The sequence below is a fragment of the Myodes glareolus genome, chromosome 4 (assembly GCF_982192425.1).
Source record: "Myodes glareolus chromosome 4, mMyoGla1.1, whole genome shotgun sequence".
Classification (NCBI taxonomy): Eukaryota; Metazoa; Chordata; class Mammalia; order Rodentia; family Cricetidae; genus Myodes; species Myodes glareolus.
The window spans coordinates 1716428-1738342 of NC_142029.1; positions in this window are offsets into that span (position 1 = coordinate 1716428).

Here is a 21915-nt window from a genome sequence, read left to right on the forward strand (position 1 = left end):
TAGAAGCTTTTCAGTTACAGTACTTCCTTGGTGAGGCCAACTTGTCTGATGCTCAGTTACATGCCCTAAGCAAATTTCTCTCAATGTTCCCCTAGCAAGCAATTAAACCTAAAAATAAACTTTTTATTAAACAGAAAGCTAAATTATTAAAAGTCATTTACCCTGCTGATAACTGCATTACTGCATACACCAAAAATTTTCTTTACCCAAATGTGTTCTTTATTAAAGTAGAATAAAAACCAACCTCGCAAGTATTATTAAAAGCAAATCATCATCCTCATTCACCGTGTTACCCTTGGTCTCATTGGCAAGACGGTGAGAACTAGTCTCAGCTGCCCTTCTATTTCGTGGTCATAACTCGACACAGGCTGGGCTTAGGTGGCTAAAAAACACAGTCAGGTTGTAAGGAAAACACAAGGACTTCTTGGTCTTTCTTAGCCTCTCTGCAGCCACACAACACAAACTCTAGGTGTGGTGACATCACATCTGTAAAACAGCTGCACATTCTGCTGCTTTCTAGTGTGTGTGTGTGTGTGTGTGTGTGTGTGTGTGTACCCTGTTTTCTGAGACAGGGTCTCCTACTTGTTTAGCTGGACTGGCTGGAAAGTAAGAGACCGGGATGCTCCTGTCTCCGCGGTCCTAATGCTGGGATTACAAGTGTCTATTGTCACGCCTGCCCCCATCCTTTTCTTTTTTTAAACACGGGTTCTAGGCATATAACTCAGATTACTACTCTATTGACTGAGCTGTCTGCCTGGCCCTTGAATATATTTTTAAATGATGTGAAAGTTTTACTAAAAATTTGATAGGTGTGTCGAAGCTGTTTTTTAACTCCACCAGATTTGTTCTGTTTATCTTTAAGTAGCCTCAGCCCAAGAATACGTTAAAAACTGGCAAGAACATAATCTATTTAAGAAGACTATGTATTTATATCACCAAACTGGGTAGCTATAGCCAAAAGATACTTTAATGTTCTTCCAATGAAGAAATGGGTCATGTGAGCAAAGGTGGGGTCCAGTGGTACAACCTGCACCAAGAGGCCCAAGGCAAGATCGTGTAATCCTCTTCTCGTCTGCTCTAGTGAGATGCGTGTGTAAACCACCCAACATTCAAGACAAGCAAGATCTACAAATGCAGGTTTCCTGCTCAAATTCTTTAGGAATACTTTTCCTTTCCAATTTTCTTTTCTCTAAGGATTTAATTTTCTCTTTCATCGCTGACGTCCAAGAAGCCCTAGTTTTCTTCCAACTTTTGTGTATGTACTTTTCTGCTGGCTAAAATTCACGAGGCTGGTGAATTTTACCTTCCATTAAAGCCTTACCAGATAGGCTCCAAGCATAAACTATATGACTGACTGACTCTGGAAAGTCACACATGCCCTACACGGTTTTAATTGGAACCAAGTTGTTGACATACAAAAGGACACGTATAGACTATTCATCAGGCATATTTTATAGTCACCATTTGCTGGTAAGGGCAGCTTTCCCATAATACATGTCCCTGGATCTCTCAAAACCAGCTTTCTGATAATCCATTTTCTCAGCAAACTTTGCGCCCAACCCATTTGCTAGCCAAAAACTTAAAACCAGCCAACCAACCAAACAAACAAAAGAGTCAAGAACATTTCATCAAAGTAGCAGGGGAAAAAGATGCAAGTCCTTGCTATGGAAAGGGAAGACTGGAGCTCAATGCCCAGTGGTTTCACTTGCCCCAGTGGGCACAATGATCAGTATTAATGTCACCTGAGGTGGGAACCATGAAAACCACAACACACCGCGCTTACCACATCTCCAAAGCCGCAGAGATGAGATAAAGTGTGTGTGTGTGAGAGAGTGTATGAGTGTGTGTATGTGTGTGTGTAAGTATGTATACACATATACAAGAAGGTCAGTGTGCGTATGTACTTTTATACAAGGAGGCCAGTGTGTGTGTGTATGTGTGTGTGTGTGTGTGAGAGAGAGAGTATGAGTGTGTGTATGTGTGTGAGTGTGTGCAAGTGTGTATACACATATACATATACAAGGAGGTCAGTGTGCGTGTGTACTTATATACAAGGAGACCAGTGTGTGTGTGCATACATGCATACACACACACAAGGTCAGTGTGTGTGCATACATATATACAAGGAGACCAGTGTGTATGCGCATATGTGTGTGCATACATATATACAAGGTCAGTGTGTGTGTGCACACATGCGTACATATATATAAGGAGGCCAGTGTGTATGTGCACATATGTGTGCATACATGTATACATATATACAAGGAGGCAGTGTGTATGTGCACATGCATGTGTGCATACATGCATACATATATACAAGGAGGCCAGTGTGTATGCACGTATGTGTGTGCATACATATATACAAGAAGGCCAGTGTGTGTGTGTGTGTGTGTGTGTGTGCATACATATATAAAAGGAGGTCAGTGTGTATGTGCACATGTATGTGCATACATATATACAAGGAGGCCAGTGTGTGTGTGTGTGCATGCACATGTGTGTGCACATGTATATACAAGGAGGCCAGAGGCCGTCCAGTGTTCTACTCTGTCATGGTCCTTGTCCCTTGAGAGGCTCTCACTGAACTTGAGCTAGGCTGGCAGTCAGCAAGCCTCACTCATCCTCCCGTCTGTCCACAGAGCGCTGAAGTTACAGATGCCCAGACGGCCACATCTAGCTTTTGTGCTGGCATCTGAACTCAGGACCAGGCTATGCAGCAAGTGCTCTTACCTGCCGAGCCATCTCTCCAACCACCAGGTTCTTTTCGTATGCTCCTGACCCCCTCACGCGTGCGCACACAGACACACACAGACACACACAGACACACAGACACACACACACACACACACACACGGTATATTAGAACTTGCTGGAGTCTGATGACCTGAGTGAATCCCTGGAACTCACACAGTGGAAGGAAAGAATCGCCTCCCATAAGTTGTCCTCTGACTTCCACAGAACATGGTGGTATGTGCTCTATCAAGAAAACTGTAAACACACACACACACTAAATAATTTTTTTAAACCAAACCATTATTATTATTATTATTATTATTTTTTGGTTTTCCAAGACAGGGTTTCTCTGTAACTTTGGGACCTGTCCCAGAACTAGCTCCTGTAGACCAGGCTGGCCTTGAACTCACAGAGATCTGCCTGCCTCTGCCTCCTGAGACTGCCTCCAAGTCAATGCATAAAGAAAGTAGACTCTGCCAGAAGTGTCTACAATGACCCAGGGCCGCACCACCCGGAAGGCCCCTTCTCAATGGGAACGTTAGCATGTCTCAGTGACTGCTCTGTCACAAAAAGCAGTATCTGTCATTCCCAGTAGGAGTAGTAACTGTGCACAAGTGCAGGTACACATGCATGTGTGTACACATACATGTGTGTGCACATACATGTGTGTGCACATACATGTGTGTGCACATACATGTGTGTGCATGTGAGTGTGGAGGTTGGTGGCCAACTCCAGCTGTTGTTCCTCAGGCACGATCTTCCTTGTTTCTTGAGACAGGGTCTTTCCTTGGCTTATAGTTTGCCGAGCAGACTATGCCAGCTCCTGGAACCCAGCCATCTCCATCCGTTTTATTGACTGATTGACCACTTTGTTTTGAGACATGGTCTCATTATGTAGACCAGACAGTCCTAGAACTCACCAAGAAGCCCCTGCTTCTGCTTCCCAAGTGCTTGGACTAACAGTGTGGGACATCAAGCCTGGTAATTCAACTGTTTTGTCACTGGTCTCACACTGTAGCCCAGGCTGACCTTGAACTCATAGCTAGCCACCTGCCTCAGCCTCTCTGGTACTGGGTTTGCAGAAATAATCCAAGACTTCTGGCAGGAAAAGTAAGTTTAAAGGATTGCATATAAAATTATAAAAATGAGATTCCTTCATGTTGTCATCCAACAGCAAGCTTAAAGGGGGTTGGGTTGGGGGATTAAAATGTGGTTTTCCTAATGCATGGCTATTCCTCTGTTTGGTTGCTCTTAAAAATAATTTATGTAAAACAGGCTTCTCTCTAAATACACTGTGTGTTCCCATACATGCATTGGAAATATTTGCATACAGTGTGTGTATGCCCTGGTACACACATGGTAAAAATTTTAAAAATATGGACTGCATAAATCAGTAGCTGATTTTAAATATACATCAACTTAAACAGATTTGTTTGCAATTTATGAATTCTTCAGGTATAAAAGATCTTTCTTGCTGGCGGTGCTTCTGGAAGATGTTTATACTCTGTGGAGTGTACAAAAATGCCTCTCGCACAAACAAAGAAAGGGAAGATTCGGGAGCTCGGCATTCTAACCCTGCCTTTGCGATTAAACATCCACCACGAATGCGGCAGAGACTGGCCGAGACCAGCGAGGGTAGCCTGTCATGCTACAGTAGACATGATATTTTGTGTGCTGCCCAAGACATTTTTTCTCATGAATATAAGTCGCCTGCCATTTATTATGAGATTTTTCTCCGATTGACACCCCATTATGTATATTCAGTCAAGCTCGAAAGAGATTTCAGTGATCAATACACTATTTGTGTTGAAAGTCTATTAGCGGTTCTAGCAATGAGCTGCAGAGACACAAAGATGGAAGTCGTATTAAGTGAACTGAATGGCAACAGAAATTTTTGTTTTAGACAAGGAGGCAGACACAGGACGGCATAAAAACAAGAGAGAAGATAAGAGAAATGTCTTTTCTATTAAAAAAAAAAAAAGCTCTTCCGAGTCCATCCACTGACAGAGTGCATTAAATGCTAAGATTTTTTTTTAATATCTTAAATTACATGTCAAGGTGTGTGAAACAGGAGGAAGAGCGTGTCCCCCCTTGCATCGACCCCTTCAGAGTACAGATGACCCCCCTTGCTCAAAGTCACATTTGGAAGCAATGATACCCAGAAGGTGGAGAAGGCAGATCCAGTCCTGGGGAAATCTGTAAACTCTTGCACCATGTAGTCTCTTTATGGGTACTTTAATACATTGCATTTTATAACCTACTAGTATAGCACCCCAAGAGTACAGTCTTCACCAGCTGGGAGCAGGCATTTTAGTTAGTGTAGGGGGTTAAGTTGCTAACCACCGAATTTCATCTGACCTCGAAGAATTTAGCTTCTGAATCTGGAGGTAACTACATATGAGGAGCCATCTTCTTGAGTTAAAATATTAGAACATACAGGGCCATCCAGAAAGAAAAAGATATCGGGGAAATATCAAATCGGCATTACCCAGATACCAGAGCTTCACCCCTCCTACAATGTAGCAAGGAAGGGTGCAAAAGGCAGGCAGGTAAGGGTTGCAAGGGCCTGGGCTGTCACAGAAAGTCATAAGGCTGAGTCATAAATAAATGTCCCCGTTTTACACGCCCCCCCCCCACCAAGCCATGGTCTCCACCCCTTTTCCCTCTTCCTGAATCTTGGGTAGACAGACTGGAAAATCAGTATAGATCTCTTAAACTATCGATATTTAATTATTTGGTTTGTTGAACTTACAGTTTGAACTACTCTCGGGCAGGAGGGCAGCAGTCGGAGGTCAGAACACCTGCAAGAGCAAAAACGGTCAGAGCATTAGCAGTTAGAGCTGTCTGCAGATTCTGTGAGTGGCAGATGTTTGACCAAAGCGGGTGACTTCTAAGCTGCATCTGAGCGAGGCTACTTGTCACAGAATTTTGACTCCAAACACCTAGAACTGGACTGCTTTCAAATTAGAAACCTAAAAAAATGACACACTGAAAAGAGTGAGAGGGAGCGAACCTTCCTTGCTCATAGGAAAACCAATATTCATTCATCGCTTGTCCTTATGGTCTGGAGATAGCCCAGCTAGACAGAATCAGAATATCTACAGGAAAGACACAACTACAAAGGCTCCTGAGAACCCCAGAGTCTCCTCAAGATGAAAATCAAATAATCCCAAGCAGCAGACTCAGTCTGTGTAGGACGGGATGTGCATGCGGCAGAATGCATGCGAAGCGCATTCTTGAATCCTGCAGAAATTTCTGTGCAAGTACTTAAAGCCTCTTAAAATGAAAAGGGCTGCAATTCCAAATGCTGGGGTTGGGGACCGCTGGCCTGGGTGGGGCTTTTGTGTTTTGTCTGTTTTGAGACAAGGTTTAGCCTTGAACATGGATCCTCCTTCTTCAGTCTTTCAAGAGTACTGGGATCATAGGCATGCACTACCACACCCAGTTTCCAGGGTTTACAAAACTGCTTTTCATTCTCTCAAACACACAACATGCGCACACACACACACAGAGAGAGAGAGAGAGAGAGAGAGAGAGAGAGAGAGAGAATAAAATTGTATCCATTTTCAAACACTCAAGAACTAATGATGTTACAAATCTAAAATTCCCTGAAATCAGTTGGTTTGCAAACTGGGTTTTCAACAAATGCCTCACAAATCACAAGTGTGATGTGACATGCCCAAATGAAAAGAGAGATTCTCAAGGTTGGCTCCAAGTCAGATATCACACCCCTTTGTCCTTCAACCCTCTCCGGTGTCCTGGGAAACCTGTGCTCACTAACAACAGCTTCTCTTGGGGTAAAAAATGAGACTAGTTGGTGTGCTTTAGTAGTCCAGTTGCTAATTCAGTCAGATCACTAGCTTCATTGGGATGTTCTGGAATGTTCCTCATACAATGCTGTGTGTGTCTATTTACTCTGGGAACTCAAGGCAGTAATATTCTGGAATCTTCTCACACTGCAATCAATAGCAAGCAAGAAGTGCCAGCTTCCTCAGATAATTACTGGATGTCTTAGGAGAAGACCTTGGGAGCGTGGCTGCCAAGGCACCAGCATCCAAGCAGAGCGTTGAGCCGTCCTGCCAATCTGAGTCCCGAAGCCACTGAAGTCATTTCGATTTTAGAATGACCTGCAATCGCAGGCAATTTCCTTGATTGTTTGTTCCTATGACTCAACGCCTTCAAGGTGCTGGGATTGTAGGCATACTTCGTAGATTTAAGAGAGGGTAAGATAATGTAATGCGGGGGGGGGGGGTGTTGAGGGAACAGAAGGAGCTTCATCAGCTTTGAACTTGAATGATCAGTTTAAAAAGGAACATGCAATTTACACTCAGAGTAATGGCTGAGAGAAGTGCTAACAGGTCCAGCCAGATCTGGAAATGTGCTAGCTCATTCTAGCAATCAGGTGAGAAGTACCTCTTTCTCCTCTTAAAATCATGTATTTGCCTTAAGAATGGATGGTAACCAAGTGGGCAAGCATCTTTCAGAAAAAAAAAATTGAGGAAAGTAGAAAAGCTTTGGTCTTCCTTCCTCTTGGTCAGCCCCGTTGTCTGCGGTAGATGATGCGCAGGACGGCGGCCATGGGGATTAGCAATTATGAATTCATAATGCCTTTTTTCTTCAAAGGGCTTGCAACACTTTCTTTCCTATAGATTTGAAATCTTGTCTTGCAGAGGTGGTCTTCCTCTAGTCAGGTGGCCTGGCTTGCCCTGGTTCTCCTTGGCGGACCTTGCAGGGAAGGGTTAGTCCACTCAATTATTTCTTCCTCCTGTCCTCATGACGACACCAGGCTCTTGACTTAACCCACATGCTGGCTTATTCTATATATTACCTGAAAACCTCATCAGACAAGACAAAAAAATAAAAAACCCCAAAACCTTATTTTTTAATAAGGAAATTTTATCAGGAGATCCACAGCCTTGGCCGTCTGTTTTTCTATCTTGTCTTTCAGCCTCCCAGACCTTAAGTTTGGAAACAGTTCTCACTTTGTGTCTTTTCATCAAAAGCAGCCTTTCAAAGTTATTATAAATAGTGTTCCTGCTGAGCTGGCAGGTGAGATGGAGAAATATCAGGCTTTGAAGCCGGGCACATGAGTCGAAGACTTCCCCCTAGAATATGGGTGAACACACAGTGCAGGCAACACCCAAGACTGGCAGAGCCTCGCCCTGCACGACTGCAATTGCAGGGCTCCTTCTCTGGTTGCATGCAGAGGCTCAGAAACAGGGTGGGGCTCCCTGGTCTTGCAATGCAATGGCACAGAGAATCTTTGCTGTTAAGAAACTAAATTGCCCACATGCCAGTTTTCCAATATGTTCAACAATACCTTGGACATAATCGCGTGGTTAAGGGTGGTGTCACTGTTTCTAATATCAAGATGGAGATGAAAACCTTTGTGTCAAGTCAAATGAGATGTGTGCACCAGCATGCATGGCGGGCATTGAAATAAAGGGGCTGAATATAAAATCCCAGGAGAAAATCTCCTAGAGTCGAGATGTGAGGAGACTGAGTTCTCTGATAAGGCTTATTATATGTTTTATTTGTAAAAAAAAAAATTGCAAGTATGGTTAAGGTCTAAAAGTAAAATCTAACTGTGCTGGCCTCCTCCTTATGAGTCAGCAGACCTCTGAACCCTTCAGACAGTGTAGCTGGAGTACATGGGCAAGAGCTGTCTTTGGACACACCCATTTTCCCAATCTTGACTCTCTCTCTCTCTCTCTCTCTCTCTCTCTCTCCTTCTCCCCCCCCCCCCCCCCATCATCTCTATGCTTCTTGGCGTCTGAACTCAGCACTTGCATTTCAAACTGCCTCCCTCCGCCCCTCCACCTCTACCAAGACAGACTGAGGCTCCAGTGTGGAAGGGCTCAGCCTTCAGCTCTTTCCTGAGTGTAACTGGATTAGGGCCTATTTCTTCCTTCACCGGCAACTCCTACTTCATTTTCTCTCCAGTCTGCATGTTATCAGCTTGACATTCCCTTCAGTGGCATATGACAAATTAAATTGGCCATCACTGTACTCAAAGGAGGCTGTCTTCTATTCCCCAGAACCGCTTTCTCCAGTTCTGTTCACACACACACACACACACACACACACCTTGGTATTTATTTATTTCTATTTTGTAGGATTTTGTTTGAAGGGATGAGGGTTATAAGAAATATATGGATGCAACTCTCTACGAAGAAAAAATCAACCCAGAGTCATAAAACCAAAGGTACAAATGCAAAATAGGATTTTAAATACCTACACCTATGCTGCCTTTTATTTGAAACAAAAACTTTACAAATAAAGGCTACTTAAATGATTTTTTCACATTTTTTCCTCCTAATTCAACACTTTAACACATATTTCTGCTCAAAAGTCATAAAGTAAAAATATTTCCTAGGTGCCTTCAAGTCTCACACCTCCTTGGCAAAAATCACCTGCAGTACAGGGGTAGATCAGAAACCTACAGAGGTAGATCAGAAACCGAGGGGGTTGGCTGGTCAGCATACAACAACTAGAACCACTGTTTCCCTTTCTCCTTGGCATTTCAAGTGGCTTTTGGGGACAGAGTGACCGGACGCAGAGGTTTCGCCCTATCTGGGGCTGATTTTTGCAAGGGCCCCCGCCCCCCACATTTAGACTCACAGGCGGCAGTGCCCAACCCGCGCCAGCTAGCTGCAGCTACCGGCTCCCACCTGAGTGTCTTTTCAACCTTTGTCAAGTATCTCAAGAGGAGAATTCTTCCAAGCAAAGAGCTCTCTCCCAAACCAGAGACTGGGGAAACTCCTAAAGAGGCCCATAAGGCAAGCGACTTCGGACTCCCTCGGCAAGCTTGACTTAGTCATTACAGCAATCCGCCGGTGCCTCGGAAGACCCCGGGGTCCCCACACGGTCGGAGAGCATCCCAAGCCTGCGCTCCCTCTGGGCACTCACCTACTGCTAGAAGGGTAGTCACACTGTGGTTTAGACTTCCGCCGCAGAGAAGCCCAGCACGCCCACCCGAGTGACCAGCACGCCTCGCCGTGTGGTCGAATCACAGGGTGCTCGATGCACCCACTGAGGTGGCCGGGTATCTGAGCGTGCCCTCCGAGGTGGCCGGATAGCGGGCGCCGGGTAGGGCGGTGGGACCCAGGCATCTGCTGCGAGGAGCGGTCCCGGGCGGGTCCGCGCCGAGCTCGAGCGAGCGGGCGAGCGGGGCGGGAGGGGCCATTTGTAACCGAGCAGACGCTACCACCGCCCCTTACTCGCGGGGGGCGGGGGCGGGCGGTCAGGTGACGGCGGCCCACCCCGCGCCGCTGAGCCGGGTGGTTCCTGCCCGGGAGGAGCCCCCTGGCGCGCTCTGATTGGAACTCCCGCTGCAGTAGCGGGGGAGGGGGGGGGAATGGGGGACACGTGATCGCCCGGCTGGGCAGCCCGGCGCGCCCCACCCGCTATGGGCACCCCATCTTCCCTCCTGGAAAAGCCGGGGAACACAGGGAAGGCGGGGGAGCACGCAGGGTGCAACCAGCCCCTTTAGCTGCAGTGCCGGGTGATCACCGCAGCTGAACCTGGGAAAGCTCTCTCATTCTACCAGCCGGCCTTTACTGTCCTCCGCCCTGCCCTTGACAGCAGAACCCTCCCTCCTCCGCTGCGAGACACACACACACACACACACACACACACACACACACACACACACACACACACACACTCCGGGTAGACCACTGTCACTTCATAGTTAAGAGTGACCCCTCCCCTTCCCTTCTCCCCTCTTTTGAGCACCGGTATGGAGTACCGGGGAGAGCTGCTTAAGGCGGTGCGTTGTAGACAGGGCTCAGCTCCAAGGCTAGAAAGCCCCCCACCCCCAACCCCCAGGACTGGACCACGCCCGGGGATGCCGGATAACTCAGGTCTAGAAGGCTAGGAACTCTAGCTGACCCCCTGGGGGGGGAAAGGGAGCCGCATTTGAAGGTCCACCCTCCCCAGAGAGGGCAGTGGCCTTCTGCTCGCAAGTCCAGTCCGCAGCCTAGGGGAGCAAAGACCCAGTAAAGATCAAACTAAAACATAAGGTAGCGGTGCCGCCAGGGACATGCCTCCTGGCCGTGGGAAGCCAGCTATTAACCACCCACAACTGGGCGTTGCTGTTCTGTTGAATGTGAACGCCTTCGGAGTTTCGCGCTGTTCCAAGCTTCAGTTCTCTGCAGAGAGCGGATTCCGCAGCCTCGCATGCCACCTCCCCATGACCCCCCTCCCTTGGTTGCACCATCCTAGATGGCAGGAATTCGGAGAAAATGCGGTGTCACGTCCGCCGCGGTGCCCATGGACTGGTCTGCGCCAACCCCAGCAGCACGTGGGGACGGTGAATCCCGCGTCTGCTCGCCGCTTGAGCGGTACTGTAGGTATACTAATGCGATTATTGGAAGCAAACTGTCTCTCTCTACCTTAGCTTCTTTCTAACTTCTGTCCAAAGGAGTTCTGTACTAGATTTGGTCATGGGTGCGGTTTCCGCCCAAGGTGACCACTGCAGAGTCCAAAGCACGAAAGGAAAGAAGACCGGACTCTGGCTGGCCCTTGGTCCTTTCGCGCTCCACCTTCACTCCCAGCCTCTATCCGCGAAGCTACCCCCACCTCGACCCAGAGGGCCTGTCCCCAACCTTTTCATGTCCTCTGAGTGCTTAGCTTCGCTGGGCACAGAACAAATGTTCAGCAGGTTTGCTTAGTAGGAAGTTTAATTGTTATGTAAAGCTTCGGGTAACAATGCTAGATAGAACTTTGGAGGATGCTGGAAAGCTACCCATGAGAGAGAAGGAAATGTAAAAGGAAACGGACCTGTCAAATTAAGGAGCATCTTGTATCAAGCGGATGCCTCTCTGTCCTTCTCCAAACAACACTACATAAAAGGGGGACTAATTCATTTAAAACACACACACACACACACCAGTACCTTTTAGTAAGGAAGCTGGGTGTTCTGGGCTCTCAGGTGTTAATTTGATGTTAACCACCATTTTAAAATAGAAAGTTGGTTATGGCCAAGAAATCAGAAGACACAGATCGTAGGGTTTTCACAATTAAACTTGCTCTCCCAAACATCTCTCTGGGAAGCTGTGAGAATACCCGACCCTTGTGGCAAGGCCTGAAGAGATAATTCCAGGGATCTGGATTCAAAGATGAGGTATACAGAAGCCTAGAGAGGCCATGAATACCCCTTCAGAGCCTCAAGGATGTGTTTTTGAACCCTCGCTCCAATGCATTATCTTGCACGTCTGGAAACGGTTGTGTAGTTAAACGTACAAACCTACACAGGATGGGTCCCGCATAGCTGAAGGTGTGTGGTCAGATCCTGGACTTTCTCGCGCCCTGCCCTTGGGGAGCACTGAGAGGAGTCGGATGCAGCTGGCTCGGAGCAGGGGTGTGTGTGGCGGAGACACGCCTTACGGTGAAGGGTAGGGGTGTTCGGCGGCAGAGGCTGGATGCAGGCAGGGCCCTGCTGCGACCCGGCTGGTCCGTCTACAGGGTAACGCCCTGTTGAGAAAGCGCACTGCAACCGGGATGAAGGGGGTGACATTGAACCGGACCGGTCGCTGCAGAGTGTTTGCTTCAATGCTCTCCTGCAGCTCGATCCGAGGTCTGCGGAACTGTGTCTTTGGAGTGACTACACCTGGTGTGAGCTGTGAGAAGCTGCTCTATGGTGATGGGTGGGGCAGGTTAATAAAGTGCAGATTTTGTCCTAGTTTTTAATCTAAAAGGGAGCTGGCAGTATCGACAGGTTAATCTTGGAAAGCTGCGACGAGGGCGTGGTGGAAGGGGACATATGGCAGCTTGAGGGGTCCCGGGATAAGATGGAGTTCAGAAGCTTCCAGGCTGCGGGCGTGCTCTCGAGAACTGTGCTAAGTGTCACCACTCCCTTCCATAGCACAGACTCTGTCCCCCTTGCCCCTCTTCCTCCAAGTCCCTATGACCAACTCTCTGCACGTCGGCTAGCATCAGCAAGAGTCTGGGCCTGCCCTTTCCCCTCTGTTCATTCTCAGAGCGGACCAAGGCCCTGCCAGGACCGTCGTGCGCCTGGCAGGCACTTTACTGCCCCTGTCGTCTCCACGGAGCCAACTGCAGCGTTGCTGCGACAGTGGGACCGCTACCTTCTAGTGCCTTCTGCCCCCTCCTCGCTGACTGCTCACCTCTCATCCCGACCACCACCTTCCTTCCCCAGAGGGTTCCGCGGCACCCGTACCAGGCACGCGTGGATGCCTAGAACTGGGAGCAGCCTTTGCGGAGCGCCAACGACGGCGATTCGCAGCCGGGCTATGGCTACCCCAGCTCCGAGTGTACCCACGTGGAACCCGCCGGCTACCCCAGGGTCCCGGGCTCAGCTTCTGATAGAGTTCCTGTGAAAACCCAAGGTGGTTCCACAGGTCAATGTCCATCTGTCTCCTCCCCACCACCCCTAGTCAGGGTGTGAGCTAAAGGTTTAGAAGCTCTGGTGTCCCCAGCCATCCCTGGACAAAGCCTCCCGTTTTACGGCTTTCCATTCCGGAAATTTAAGAAGGCCAGGGCAGCAGAGAAGGGACGCGCGTGGAGAGCGCCTCCAGGCGTCTGGCCAGGATGCGGTGCGGGCTGTATCCCAACCCTGCCCAGCGCTGTTGCTCCGGCGCCTGCATCCGCTCCGAGGTGCTGCAGAGCGCAGGCCGGGCGGCGCCGGTGGCTGCACACCCACGTGCCCCGGTGAGCGCGCCCTCAGCCAGCCGCTGCTACTCGGCTGGCGCCGGCGAGATCTCCGCAACGCCCCACCCGCCCCAGGCTCTCAGCCTCCTTGGCGTCTCCTCCGCAGCTTCCGAGACCCGGCGCCGCCTCTGAGAACCGCACTGCCCAGCACGTTGTGGGTGGTTGCCGGGAGGCCGCATCTCCGCGGCGGGTCCCTTGCTTACCTGGTTCTGGGCATGGCGGGGTTCGGTCACTGCTCCAGGGGATTCGTTCGCTGCCCACTGCCTCCTGAAAGGTGCACGGGAGGGCGTTCCCGAGGCTCCAGCATTCTCCCAAAACCCTTCCCCAACTGACATTCTGCATGGTACCTTCTTAGCCTGTCACCTTCTTTGACAAGAGGGGACGCTTAGCCCTGGCGCTTTCTTTCTGGGCCATGCCTCTCGCTCATATCAACGCCCACCTCTCCACACACCTGATCGTGGCGCGTCCAGGCCCTGAATCCTCCTCACCCACTCCTAAATCCAACACCCCACAGTCGCTGACAGCAACGTGAGGGGATGACACTTAGGAGCGTGGTACTGTCCCCAAATATAAGAAATAATCACTTTTCCCTTGTCTTTGTGTGTGTCGAGGCATGTAGCATGTTTAAGAATACATACAGTCCGGTAGCACTCACGCAGTTTGAAAAAAGTGTGGATTCACCGTGCAGTTCTAAGAAAAATGCAGGGTTTTTTTTTTTTTTTGGTGGGTTTGTTTGTGAAACAGGGTCTCAGGCCGCACTGGCTGGACCTTGAACTTAGCAGGTGGTCTAGGATGACCTTGAACCACCAGCTTCCAAATAAGAGTTGTGGTTACAAGCTTGCACCGTCACTCCTGTTTATGCGGTGCTGGGGATCAAGTCCATGTCCGGGGCTTCCTAGAGGCGAGGCAAGAACTCTATTAACTGAGCTACAGCTCCCAGGCCCCTCCCTAACAATTGTTGAAACTACCGACAATGCCACATTAGAGGATATGGGTATGGCACGGACAGAATCCCTGCCCCTATCTCCAGTATCCCCCGCCCCCACCACCACACAGATGAAATTTTGGGTAGTCACCACCACTGCTGACCCTCCAAAGTCTCCCTGCTCCTGAGGATGACAGGTGACCCTTGACAACACTGTATTGGCCACCTCTCCCAAGATTTGCCATTCAAGATTGTTGAATAAATGGAATTACATAGTCATGTAGCCTTTTTCTTTGTTCTTTCTGAAAACAAAACAAAACAAAAAGCAAAAAACAACAAAAAAATTTCAGTGTCATTTCTTAGAATTCCACTCATAGTTGGTCATTGGATTGCATTCATGGTAGGGGGCTCACACAGTGTGCTCCTTCAAGGGTTGGTTCTGCATTTTGGTTACTATGGATAAAGATGTTATGAGCATCCCTCTGCAGATTTATGGGTTTCTAGGGGAAGAGGGAGAAGAACGCACACGAGAGCGATTGCTGGGCTCTGTTGGCACAAGCTTTCTTCTTCTTCCTCCACTTCCTCCTCCCCTCCTCCTCCTCCCCTCCCTCCTCCTCCTCCTCCTCTCCTCCTCTCCTCCTCCTTCTCTCCTCCTCCTTCTCCTCCTCTCCTCCTCCTTCTCTCCTCCTCCTCCTCCTCCTCCTCCCCTCCTCCTCCTCCTCCTCCTCCTCCTTTTCCTCCTCCTTCTTCTTTTTTCCAGACAGGGTTTCTCTGTAGAAGCTGACTTCTACAAGACACTTGGATGTCCAGAACACCCACAGCTCTCCACAGCCACAGCAGCAGTTTGCGGTGACTTGGGTTCTCCTCACTCTTACCAGCACTTAGCACTGCCAGTATTTGTACTTTAGACATTCTGACAGATGTAGTAATATCTCAAGAAAATGTCCATTTCTCTGGGAGCTAATGGTAGTGAACATCTTTTAAAAATACCTATTTAATTTTGCTGTACACTTTTAAAAAAATCAACTATCTGTTCAAATCTTTTGTCCATATCCCACCTGTGTATCCTAGAACAGGTCCTTTGTGAGATGTTTGCAAATGTTTTGTCTGTGTCAGGGATTTGTCTGTTTTGGGGCATTTGCAGAACAGAAATTTCCAGACTAGGTGAGGTAGATGCTTCTTAACGGTCTTTCATTTTGGTATCAAGCGTGAGAACTCTTGTTTAACCCTAAATCTTGACAATTTCCCCCAATTTTGAGAGTAAATTTGTTCATTTATTTACTCTGTGTGGGTGTGCATGTGTTACAGCAACAATAAAAACCCAGGTGGCATGTTTACACGGGTCTTCCTGTGTTCCGCATCCTGTCCCATCAGTCCCTGTGCAAACTCAGGTGTGTGTTTACATGGGTCTTCCTGTGTTCTGCCTTCTGTCCCATCAGTCCATGTGCAAACCCAGGTGGCGTGTTTACACGGGTCTTCCTGTGTTCCGAATCCTGTCTCATCAGTCCATGTGCAAACCCAGGTGGCGTGTTTACACGGGTCTTCCTGTGTTCCACATCCTGTCCCATTAGTCCATGTGCAAACCCCGGGGGTGTGTTTACACGGGTCTTCCTGTGTTCTGCCTTCTGTCCCATCGATCCATGTGCCCATCAACCCTTCACCAGCACCCTGCAGCCGCTCAGCTGAGCTGCAAGCATTTATTCTGGGTAAATTATTCCTCTCAATTATTCTTTTCTTAAGGATTGCTGTAGCCATTCCACATACATTACAAGCTTTTCTAAATCTTTTTTTTTTTTTTTTAAAAAAAAACGTGTTAGGTTTTTGCTAGAAATCGCATCGCCTATAGATCTGTTTGGGGGAAAGATTTTTTTGTTTTGCTTTGTTTTGTTTGTTTGTTTGTTTTACATTGCTTCTTTGTGAATACATCTCTTAAGTTATTTATACCTTCATTTATTTTTAATTGACATTTTAGAATTGGCTTAGATTTATGCCTAATGACTTCCTTTTCTTTCTTTTATTTTCTTTTTGGAAGGTAGCTGCAAATATTACCTCATTTAAAAATTTGGTTTCCGTATGATCATTGCATAGAAACACAATTAAAATGTACGTGTTTGGGCTGGAGAAATGCTTCCGCTGTTGTAAGTGCCTACTGCTCTACAGAGAACCGGAGTTCTGCTCCCCACACCCAGGTCTGGCAGCTCACAGGCACCTGTGACTCCAGCTTCAAGGGATCTTACATGCACTCTGGCCATGTTGGCACTGTACACAGGTGCATATGTCCTCACACAGACACACAATTTAAAAAATAAATCTAAAAAATGTACAAGGTCATTTGTGATCATGCAAACCTTACTTCTGCCGGTTCCTACAGAGGTAGCCATGATGTGTCTGAAAATATGGAGCATTTTCACTCCTTCCTTTCTATCCACCTGTCTTTCCACCCCCACCCCCTCGTCTTATTTCAGTGGCTACGACGTCCAGCTCTTCATTCAGCAAGAATGCAGGTATAGATGACTTGTCTCGTTCCTAATCTTCCGGGGAAACTATTCACCTTGAAGAATTGTAGCTCAAGGATTTGTAGACATTTTTGATCATTTCCATGATTTTACGACATGACACAATGTTATTATTGGTTGACTCTCAAATAAGGAATCAAACTAATTCATTGCTTTCTGCAATGGTGGTTATTTATTCCCTACTATGGGTTGTAGGACATGTATTCAAGGCTAGGCTGTCTGAAGGTCGAGTGTGGTGAAGGGAAATCCCAAGATAGACATCTTTTTCTTGGTATTGGTGTGCATCCTAACGAATGAGATCTGCCATGTGAATGCCCCCAAATGGCTGATGGCCAGGGAAATAGTAGGAACCCTGCAGGCAGAATGCATGCCACGGGGTTGTAAGAAGGCTGTGGCAGCAGTTGTATGGCCTTCGCTGTGGGTGATAAGATATATGAAGTGTCAGCCCAGAAAGAACTTGCCTGAATTAGGGAAAAAAGACATTTGGTGACGTTCCTCTGTGCTAGCCTCAGATTTGGCAAAAAAAAAAAAAAAAAAGGAGAACAAAGCGAAGGTGAGACAGAGTCGTTGGCTTGCTGGGAGCAGGTATAAATTACACCCGGACTAAAGAGCTCTTACTAGGGTCCAAAACATGGAACAGTGGGAAGAACTGGATAGAGAGGAAGGAAGACGTAGAAGTGATAGGAAATATTTTGCTAGTACACTCTTTACTTGCAGAAGAGAGGAAAATCCATGCTTCATCATGCAGACAGGGAGCTTTAAACAGAAAACCACGATAAGAGAATACCCTACCCCTGAACTTGTTGAATTAGGAAAGACTTTCAAACAAAAATTAAGGAGTCCTCACGCCCGAGAGACATGCGATGGGCAGGAAGTCTTAGCATCACAGAAATGGGGAAACCGAGGATGTCATTGCTCATCCTCCCCCGTAACACAGGCTGCACAACCTAAGGCAAGAGAAGGAAAATCAGCCCCTGATGGGCTCACAGGGGCCTCACGCACACCGGGGACTGGAAGACAACAGAGCAAGGGTAGGTGTTGCTGAGTGTCCTGTGCTCGGGGTGCTGGCTGGGGCTCATTTCACCAATCCTGGGAAGACTGAGCCACGGAGAAGAAAGAAGTGGATTTATCAGAGACCTCAGGACTGGTGCTGGCATTTAACTACTTTGCTGAGCCCCATGGTGGTACCTGGTTGTTACAAAATGTGAGATGTTCTGGTGAGTCTGAATAATCAAAGTTGGCATGTAAGCCAGGTTCATAAAGCAATTAGGGAAGGCTCAAAGAGGAGAAAATCATGTTGGATCCTGTCCGGGTCACTTGAGAGCAATAATGGCAGTCTGTATTTAGATGGAATTCTCAGAAAAAACTGACAGAAAGCTAAATGTTGTGCTAGTGAGCTTCTAGAAGGCTCTAAAGTCCGAGGAACAGTTCACCAGAGGCATGGAAGAGGAGTGAGGGCTGAGCATTACAGGTGAAAACTTAGGCTTATAGTAGGAGTACGCAATCTTTTCCCCCAGAACGTACTGTATGCACGTCTTCCCTGCAGGAGAAAAGCCAGTACGATGGGTAAGCCAGGAAAGGCGCCTGCTGCCGAGTCTTACCATGACCCACATGGTGGAGGATGAGAACCAGAAGTCTCAAACCTCTGACCTCTACATGGAAACCATGGCATGTGTGCACCCACATGCACAAACACACATAATAAACATAAAAAATGTAGAAGACAACGTGAGCGGGTAGAAAAAGGCATCCATAGGCATCATAGAGTTATTGGGTACAAATTTCAGGCTGCAGGGTGTGCTACTTCCCATGAATTATTGGCTGGGAAGACCCCTGGTACCCCAAAAACCCAAAAGGCAATTGCTACTGCTGTTGGTTACATAAAAAAGTTAGACTGTGAGTCTCTGTGGCTGAGAACACTACACACTTTGGTTGCAAGGATAAGGGGAAATCAGCCTGAGACTGAGCTGGAACCTCCTCCCAGCAGAGTGACTGTCATGGTATCAGGCTGATGGGAGAGAATTATCGCCAGCTGTCCTGTTCAGCCAGGGACCCTACAAACTGCATGGCCAGCATGCTGGCAAGATGTCCCCACCTGTTAGTAGTGTGACTGGCAGACGTGCAGCCAGTTCCTTTCTAGTTAGGTGTAAAGCCCGCCCCAACAGGTCGCAAACTGGTACTGTAAGCCAGGACAGACACCTATGTCTGGGGAGGGCTCAGGCCCCTGTGGGGAAGTTGCTTGTATTAGTCACCGTTCTGTGGCCGTGCTGAAGCACCATGACCAAAGGCGGCTTCTAGAAAAAAGCATTTATTTTGGCATATGGTTCCGAAAGGACAGTCCCTAAGTGTTGGAGGAGGCGAGACAGCGGCAGGTGGCAGAAGCAGGAAACTGAGGGAATCGCATCTTCAACCACAAAAGCGAAGGAGAGAGAGAGAGACAGAGACAGAGACAGAGAGAGAGAGAGAGAGACAGAGAGAGAGACAGACAGAGAGAGAGCGAGACAGAGAGACAGAGAGAGAGAGACAGAGAGAGAGAGAGCGAGACAGAGAGAGAGAGAGACAGAGAGACAGAGAGAGAGACAGAGAGAGAGAGACAGAGACAGAGAGAGAGACAGAGAGAGAGACAGAGAGACAGAGAGAGAGACAGAGAGAGAGACAGAGACAGAGAGAGAGACAGAGAGAGAGACAGAGAGAGAGACAGAGAGCGAGACAGAGAGAGAGAGACAGAGAGACAGAGAGACAGAGAGAGAGAGACAGAGAGAGAGAGAGACAGAGAGAGCGAGACAGAGAGACAGAGAGAGAGAGAGACAGAGAGAGAGAGTCCCAAAATCTGCCCGGAACAAAGCTCCACCCCTTAAAGGTCTCACAGCCTTCTACCAGGGACCACACGTTCAAATACACAAGTCTATGGGTGACGTTTCTATTCAAACTACCACCTGACTCCCATCACTTTGTTAAATGAACTTGACGTGTCTTTCCACAAAGAACACACAGGTTGAGCATCAGTAACCCCCAAAATTCCAAACCTCAAATGCCTTAATTCTTGAGCCCTGCCATGATATCACAAGCAGAGAATTCCATGACTGACCTGGGAGGGCTTCCACTGGCTATATCGGCACACGGAAGCACTGCTGCTTCCAGGCTATGCAAGTAACACGTGGGCGAAACATGAATGGATCTCATGTTTGAGTCTCCAAAGTGTCTCACTATATAGAGGCAAAGAACCGTAAAACCCGAGATCAACCTGACATGGAAACACGTCTGTCCCAGGCACTCCAGGTCATGTCACGCCACCTGGGTTATAATTTTAGTTACCTCTCGTGCTTTGTTACGGCTGTGATAAAACACAATGACCAGGGTAACTTGCAGACATCGGGGTTTGTTTGGGGCTTACCGTTCCAGAGGGGAAAAGTCCATTACCGTTATGAAGTGTGGCAGGGGGCAGGCATGCATCAAGAACAGCTGAGAGCTCACATCTCTTTTTTCTTTCTTTCCCAAGGCAGGGTTTCTCTGTGTAGCCCTGGCTGTCCCGGAACTCACTCTGTAGACCAGGCTGGCTGGCCTCGAACTCAGAGATCCATCTGCCTCTGCCGCCACCACCAGGCTGGAGAGCTCACATCTTAGAGTGCAAACGGGAAGCAGGGAAAGTGACTGGGAATGAGATGTAGCATTTGAAACCTCCAATCCTCAGTGAGGAGCTTCCTCCAGCAAGGCCACACCCGTAATCCTAAACGGTCCACAAGCGGGTGACCACGTATTTCAGTGTCGAGACTGTGAGGGTGGCTCATTCAAACCACCACACATACCAAAAACCTTCATTCCCTCCCTACCCCTTTTTCTGGTATTAGTCTCTGTCCATAGGATTGACAACATCACCTACATTCCCTAGTGAAGAATAAAATTTCCAGGTCTTTTGTTTAAAAACTATTATGAATATTTAAGGCAGGTGTGGTGGTGCACACCTTTAATCCCAACACTCAAGAGGCAGAGGCAGGCGGATGTCTGTGAGATACAGGCCAGCCTGATCGATGTTGTAAGTTCCAGTCCAGCAAGGGCTAAGTTGTGAGACCCTCTGTGGTGCTTTGAAAGAGAATGCGTGCTTCCCAGGCTCACATGGAGTGGCGTGATCAGAGGTGTGGCCTTGCGGGAGTGGGTGTGGTGTTGTTGGAGGAGGTGTGTCCTTGTGAGAGGGCCTCGAAGTCTCAGACGCTCAAGCCATGGCCGATGACCAGTGTGGTATTCTCTTCCGGCTGCCTGCTGATCCAGAGGCAGAACTCTCAGCTCCTTCTCCTGCACCGTGTCTGCCTGTGCACCACCACTTCCCGCCATGATGATAATGGACTAAACCTCTGAAGCTGTAAGCCAGTCCACTTAAATATTTCTCTTCATAAGAGCTGCCATGGTCATGGTGTCTCTTCACAGCAATAGAACACTAACTAAGACAGCCTGTCTCAAAATCAAGACAAAAACAGAGTTTTTAAATGGAGAAGGCAGAGCGTTCAGTTAAGTGCTGAGCTCTCTGGAGCACCGCTGTACCAGCCCCAACCACGAAGGCAGCCTTACTGGTCACTGTATAAAAGGTCACCCTTAATGCCACTCTCGGGAAATCCTGTCAGTTGAGTGAGGACTCATACCTGTTGAGCGCTTATCCGTAAGGGTATTTTATGCACAAATACCACAGACGAAAGGCTGACCTTCCAATGTGTGTGTAGTAGTGTCTCTGGGAAACAGCGTGCTAACGAGTGGTCCCTGGTGACCTGGGCAGTAACACGGGAAAGTGAGATGTCATTGACAAAAGCAGACAGAAAAGGATCCAGAGTCTCCATGTAACAAACGTTCACCAAACACCAGCTGAACGTCAGACTCTACACTGGGCTCCACAGTGGTGGCTGTGTGTCACTCTGGGCTGCCTGTAAGTCTTTGGGACCTTTGTTTTGTGGGTCGTTAGCTGGGAACAAGAGTATTTGTGACTTGAGAATCTCCAGGAAGAAGGTTCTAGATGATGAACAATTAGTTGTGGTGCTGATAACCTGTTAAAAATGTTTTTAAAAATAATAGCTTGCAGACTCA